Source organism: Sapajus apella, unplaced genomic scaffold (genome assembly GCF_009761245.1).
Source record: "Sapajus apella isolate SASKATOON/1434 unplaced genomic scaffold, GSC_monkey_1.0 scaffold6, whole genome shotgun sequence".
Classification (NCBI taxonomy): Eukaryota; Metazoa; Chordata; class Mammalia; order Primates; family Cebidae; genus Sapajus; species Sapajus apella.
In genome coordinates this window covers 66,963,118-66,970,351 of record NW_022436946.1, presented here as the reverse complement: position 1 = coordinate 66,970,351, position 7,234 = coordinate 66,963,118, and the positions used below count along the sequence as shown (strand labels likewise).

The 7,234-nt window shown below is 39.8% G+C and overlaps 1 long non-coding RNA gene across 2 annotated transcripts in view; it reads right to left on the bottom strand.

The window, feature by feature from the left end:
* Positions 1–1,038: 1,038 nt before the first annotated feature.
* LOC116549663 overlaps positions 1,039–7,234 on the bottom strand; it is a 235,560-nt gene continuing 229,364 nt past the window's right edge. For both annotated transcript variants that reach the window (XR_004267988.1, XR_004267987.1), the window contains exon 3: positions 1,039–1,407. This is a non-coding gene — a long non-coding RNA (uncharacterized LOC116549663). The remainder of the gene's footprint in view (positions 1,408–7,234) is intronic.

Below are 7,234 nucleotides of genomic sequence, written 5' to 3'. Positions count from 1 at the left end.
GTCCTCTTGAGGCACTAACACACTCAATTATTTATACTGATCAAATTATAAAACACACCATACATGCAATTTATTAGCTTGACTAAGTTTTGTTTTGCTTTTGTTTTTCTTTGGTTTTATTTTCTGTGTTCCTGTTTCTTTTTCTTTCTTTTTTTTTTTTTTTAAAGAAATCTGCTCTAGTTATATCTACTTTAGGGACATTTATTTGGAATAAAATTAAAGTGACTCGTAATTATAGTTTAATGCCTCAAAATAGAAAAATGTGCCAAATTGCTTAACCAAATGCGTATTTGGTTGGGATTCCAGAATTACTCCTGAGTCAAGGCCCTGGAAAGTCTAAACCACTGCTTATCTTTAATTTATAGTTCTCTGCTAATGGCAGCACAGAACTGATTGTTCATAAGGTTAAAATTTTGGCTTAGGAAAGTTGTGCGTCGCAGAATAGGCATTAAGACAAACTTCTATTGCATTCTTTTTCTTAGTTATGGCATCTGTTTCCCTCAGTTTAAGACTCCCTCATGGAGGTATATCCAATCCTGATTAACAGAGCTGTGCATAAAATGGTCTGACATAAAGGCAGTGTTCGATGAGCTCTTCCGGAGATTCCTGAGATCTTTCATTTCCTTCTGATTTTTTGGCCTCATCAAATGTTGTTTGTGGTGTCTCACTGGAAATGATCTGCTACACTTCAGCATTTCAACATGCACAGTTTAAAAAAAATGCATGTATCTCCAAGTTTACAGTAAGAGTAAGATGGAGAACTGTGCTTTTCTCCAGTGTCTGCAAACTTTCAAGCCTTTGGCATTGTAAGTCGAGATTCTTACAAAATGGAGTTTTCCCTGACGTGTCTGGATATGCATGTACCTGAACCAACTGAACTCAGTCTTTCAGGGAAGCAGAAGATGACCAAGGTAACTATGCAGGCAGTGAGGGCCCTGTGGCTTCATTCCTAAAGTTCAGCACAGTACTCCTCCAGCTGTGCAGCTTGGTTGATGTGTCAAGCAGGATCCTGGCAAGAAATAGATGGCACACTCAAACTGGGTGCTTTGAAGAGAGATAGTAGGGGGATAATTTATTAAGGTGAAGGTAAAGGAAGGAAGCTACAAGTACTTAGAGGCTAGTGAAAGCACGATTGGGAGGAGGGATTGGTGGTACCCTAGGCCAGAAGGGGCAAAATGAGGAAATAGTTACCAGAACCTACAGACAAATAACGGACATAGAAAGAGGAATGTGGAGACAGCTGTTGGCAAGAGCCTGGCTTCCAGTGGGCATGTAGCTGGCCTAAAGTAGTTGGACACAGCCAACCCAGAAGGAACTTGTCCTTGATCTCCAAAACTGGGATCACAGAATAAGGGAGGCTGTTGATGCAGGTCAGACTCTTGAGAAATAGCAGGGTGAATTCTGGATCTGAAAGTGCAAATAGAAGTGATACAAAAACCAGTGAGAATGATCCCTGAACTCCAAGGTCATGGCTGCTGCTAATTCATAGGTACCTCTTTGTGAACTAAAAAATAAAATGTCCTTTTTGAGTGACACAGACCCATTAGTGCACAGGATTTTGTTCTACTGAACTCTGATTAATCTGAGCCAATTGAAATAATTCTATTCCCCTTGCCAGAGTTAGTTTTGGTGATGGGTGCAGACCCTAGTCCAAACCAGTTGGCACCCTGACTATCCCCTGGTAAAAGCCAGTGATTCAAGGGCAGGAATGTGTCTGACATTAGCCTGATGGGAGTGAAGTTCAGAACATTTGATCTATGATTGTTCAAGAAGTTCTTTCTTACTTCCCCAAATGAATGAGGGAGCCTGTGATCCTGAGAGATTCTGGCATTTACTATAACAGATACCAGACTAAGAATGAGCCCAGTGTATAAAGGGCACAAAATGAAGAAATCATCTACAGCTCTTTTTATACAGACACATATACTTTTTGTATTCTGAGACTTTGCTGAAGTTGCTTATCCGCTTAAGGAGATTTTTGGCTTAGACGATGGGGTTTTCTAAATATACAGTCAGGTCATCTGCAAACAGAGACAATTTGACTTCCTCTCTTCCTATTTGAATATCCTTTATTTCTTTCTCTTGCCTGATTGCCCTGGCAAATTTCCAGTATTATGCTGAATGGTAGTGGTGAAAGGGGGCATCCTTGTCTTCTGCTGGTTTTCAAAGGGAATGCTTCCAGCTTTTGCCCATTCAGTACGATATTGGCTGTGGGTTTTTCATAAATAGCTCTTATTATTTTGAGATATGTTCCATCAGTACTTAGTTTATTGAGAGTTTTTAGTATGAAGGGGTGTTGAATTTTATTAAAGGCCTTTTCTGCATCTATTCAGATAATCATGTGGGTTTTGTCACTGGTTCTGTTTATGTGATGGATTATGTTTATTGATTTGCATATGTTGAACCAGCCTTGCATCCCAGGGATAAAGCTGACTTGATTGTGGTGGATAAGCTTTTTGATGTGCTGCTGGATTCGGTTTGCCAGTATTTTATTGAGGATTTTTGCTTTGATGTTCATCAGTGATATTGGCCTGAAATTTTTTGTTGTTGTGTCTCTGCCAGGTTTTGGTATCACAATGATGCTGCCCTCATAAAATGAGTTAGGGAGGAGTCCCTCTTTTTCCATTGTTTGAAATAGTTTAAGAAGGAATGGTATCAGCTCCTTTTTGTACCTTCCACAGCTCTTATATCATGAGTATCCAAGTTAAATTATGCCTTAAGTCTGCCCTGTCTCTATATTTTTCAATCACATTAGTCAATACATTTCCTTTAGTTTCTAAGTCAGCCAGAGTTGAATTTTCTGTTGCTTGCAAACAGGGATTTGTAGTTCTTATTGACCTTTCCATTGTGGACAACTTAAAGCTTTTTTAGTTTCTTCATTATTTGAACCATATAGGACCAGGAAAACTTTTTAAAATTGATTCAACCCAAACTACATTTTTAACTCGAACCAGATTGATTTCAATCATTTCTGTGTATCTATCCTTATTAATGTTCACTTAGAAGTACCTGCAAAATTATTTAGCACATTTCAGGTCATGGTTTCTGACACTTCCTTTAGCTTAATTGCAATAAAAGTATATTATATCATCTACTCAAACAATTGTATTTGCATTTGTCAAAAATGTTCCCTCTGAGTGGACATCTGCCCAAGATATCCCTTTCATATCCACAGTTTGATTTTCTTTCGGTAATTTCTTTTGTAAATTGGAAGTTTATTTTGCATTTAACTTCCTTGCTCGCAAATATGAAGGTCTAACTTATCATTAGAGAAATTGCTGTAAGAAGAAATTAAGAAATGCAAACTAAAGATTACCAACTCAGGAATTTGGTTAGATTTAACTATCAGGAGCTAGAGTTCAAAAGTAGACTAAAATGTGGCTGCCCTAATCTCTGTAGTGATCAGAGCTTGTCTGAGTTCTTCTTTGTATATTTAGTTTATTTCTAGCTGACAAATAGGGATTTTTATATATTTAAGGTGTGCAACATAAAACAGTCTTTTAACCAGCTTCACCATAGGAAGCTAATCTTGACCTCTTGAAAAATCTGCATTTGCACTACCCCTAAGAAGTTGATGGTCACTCTCCTGATTGGGAAGGGAATGCCACATAATAATGCCTCAATAGACTTTTGTATGGTTTCTTGCTTCAAAGAATTTTGTTCGGGCCCCTCAACAAGAAAGATAAAGTCCTCAGTGTCTTGTTTGGTTTCCAAACTGGTTTCCTCCCTTTTTCTTCCAGCATCTCCACTACACAATTCTGTTTTCTAGCTGTGTCTTTGCTCCATCTCTCCATCTGAAACGTCTTCTCAGGCTCCCCTCCACAAGCTTCCCAGGCTTACCTGGCCAACTCCTACTCTTGTGTGGCTTAGTTGGCACCTTCTCCAGGGCTTCTCTTTTCACACTCTGGCAGCTGTGCTTCCTTTGTGGTCTTGTGTTAGTTCTGTCCCTGCAATGCTATTCTCAGCGTTTCTTAACATGTGGACTCACCCACTAGACTGAGCTCCATAAACAGGGGCAATGTCTTACTTCTCTTTTTACATCCACTGACCATGAAAAGGGAGTCCTATACTTAATTCCACATATAAATGAATATTTTTATCTCTTTATCCAGGTAGGAACTCCCTCAAAAAATTAGATTTCATAAAACAAAACATATAATTGAGTCAGTTGAGAAAACAATTAGTTTGCATTCAAGTTAGACATTGAATTGAAACTTCTTTTGATCTGTGAGTAGAGAAGATAAATTTAAATTCAAATAAAATTTTAAGTTAATAAAACTGTAAGTGATATTTTGTTTTTCCAGATATCATCCTAAGTATTTTTCTAATAGCTTTCTAATCAGCTTCCAAATACTTCTGCAACTGACGTGTTGATACCTTCAAAAAAACAGCAACAAAGACAAAAACAAAAACAACTATTGCAGAGCATTCTTTGCAAATCTGTCATCCATATTGCATAATACGTATAGAGTTTCAGTTTTACAATATAAAAACAATTCTGGAGATGAATGGCAGTGTCACTAGTACAACATTATGAATGTATTTTATTCCACTGAACTGTACACTTAAAAGTGATTAAGATGGTAAATTTTATGATATATGTACTTACCGCAAAAAACTGAGGAAAAATGTGTCAAACAAAAATTGCGGGTGAAAAAATATTGATTCTAAATTTCTGAGGGGCTTTATTCCACCTGCTTGGCTCTCATTTATAGCACCCAGATATTTCAAGGGAAATTTGAAAGTAGAATTAAAAGGCAGTCTGAGCCGGGCGCAGTGGCTCACACCGATAATCCCAGCACTTTGGGAGGCCGAGGCAGGTGGATCACAAGGTCAAGAGATCGAGAACATCCTGGTCAACATGGTGAAACCCCATCTCTACTAAAAATACAAAAATTAGCTGGGCATGGTGGCGCATGCCTGTAGTCCCAGCTACTCGGGAGGCTGAGGCAAGAGAACTGCTTGAACCCAGGAGGCGGAGGTTGCGGTGAGCCGAGATCACGCTATTGCACTCCAGCCTGGGTAACAAGAGTGAAACTCTGTCTCAAAAAAAAAAAAGGTAGTCTGGTTCTTCTTAGGATAGAGCCTTTCTAGTCGAAGTCTTCTAGGAAACTCTATCTTCCTTTTTGAAATCATGAAGTGATTTCAAAATGTACCTTACTTGTCCAAGGATTGTGAACCAGCAAGGAGGGAGACTTCTTATCACCACAGACGGTAAGGGATGGTGAAGCAGGGTGGCATGGGAGCAAGTGTCCACTGAGGGGCCGGGTAAGCCTATGACCACAGTAAGGGGTCAAGGCAATGCAGAGGACAGCCACAGCTGATCAGCTAGTCCAGAGAGATATGCCCAGGCGGGCTACTGACTGTGCAAGCAGGGTGGGGCTCCCTTCCTGGACCATGAAGGGGACGTTTAACTGACCATAGAGGGCTATGAGTACCTTAAGAGCTCAGTATCTGACTGAGAGAAAGTAGTGTAACGGTATTATAGCTGTTACAGGGAACATTTTAGGAGTAAAGACAGTCAACTCTATTTTTAAAATAAATAATTGTATACTGGGGCAAAGAGAGGCAGCCCAGCTCTGCCCTGGCAGAGACCAGCCTGAGAGTCAATAGGAGAACACTGAAGGGACTATGGATGCAAAAGAATGCAGGGAATAGGAACTAGGACCGCCTGTGCTCACCATCAGTCACAGGATTCAGGGCAGAGATATTGAAGAGTAACCACCATCACATTACTCTCTGCCCACGTTCTTACCATATGGGTACTCAGGATCACTAAAGAAAGCCTGCATATAATTTGCCTAGAATGCCTCTTTGATCCTTTTCAGTTAATTATCCTTTTATTTCAAAAACCTCATATTAAAAGTATTAGAAACTTAAGTGCTACCTCTGCCATATCTCAGTTTCTCTATATGTGTGGATACAATTCTAGGTCCTCTATTATATTTCATATTGTTATATTTATCTTTCTATTTGTTACCACCATTATTTTATGGCTGCAGCTCTAGAATAAGTCTTTTCTCTGGTAGAGCAAGTGCTTCCCGACCTTGTTCTCCCACACCAACTTCCTAGATCATCGGAAATGCATTTCTGTTTTTTTTGAGACGGAATCTTGCTGTTGTCACCCAGGCTGGAGTGCAGCAGCTCAAGCTGGGCTAACCGCAACCTCTGCCTCCAGGGTTCCAGTATTCTCCTGCCTCAGCTTCCTGAGTAGCTGAGATTATAGGAGCCCACCACCACACCCAGCTAATTTTTGTATTTTTAGTAGAAACGGGGTTTTACCACGTTGGCCAGGCTAGTCTGACCTCAGGTGATCCTCCCACCTTGGCCTCCCAAAGTGCTGGGATTACAAGCATGAGCCACCACGCCTGCCTGAAATGCCTTTCTTTATGTACTTGAATTCTTACAAATCTTGATATCACTGCTGTTTTTCAGCCTCCAAAGCAGCTTCAGGCATAATCAACAGCAGCCCTGGAAGTTGCTTAAACATGAAAAGGAAGGAATGTGCGCTTTCCAGAAAAACAAGGAGAGATGAAGAGTGAGAGAGAGAAATGAGAAATGGAAGGAGAATTGGTATGGTTTGGATTTGTGTCTCCACCCGATCTCCTGCCAAATTGTAATCCCCAATATTGTATCTGGGGCATGGTGAGAATGATTGGACGATGGGGATGGAATCTTCATGAATGGTTTGGCACCATCTTCTTGGTGATGTTCTTGTAATAGTGAGTGAGTTATCCTGAGATTTGTCTGTTTAAAAGTGTGTAGCACCTCCCCCATCTCTTTCTTCCTCCTGCTCCCACCACTTAAGACACCTGCTCTGGCTTTGCCTTCTACCATAAGTAAAAGCTCCCTGAGGCCTCCCCAGAAGCAGATGCTGCCATGCATCCTGTTCAGCCTGTGAAACCATGAGCCAATTAAACCTCTTTTTTAAAAAAATAAATTACCTAGTCTCTGGTGTTTCTTTCTAGCAATCCAAGAGTGGACTAATACAAAAAAATCTGCATAAAATACATGCTGTTAATAAAGATTTAAATGCAGTCAAAGCAGACAAATAAGAATTAATTGCAAAAAATAAAAAGATATAAGAAGATATATGAATTGGATTGTGGTTCTCCAAACAGCTATGTTGAAGTCCTAATTCTCAGTATCTCACTCAGAAGGGTCTTATTTGGAAATACAGTCATGAAGATATAATCAGCTATCATACGGTAGTAGGGTGGCCTTTAATCCAATA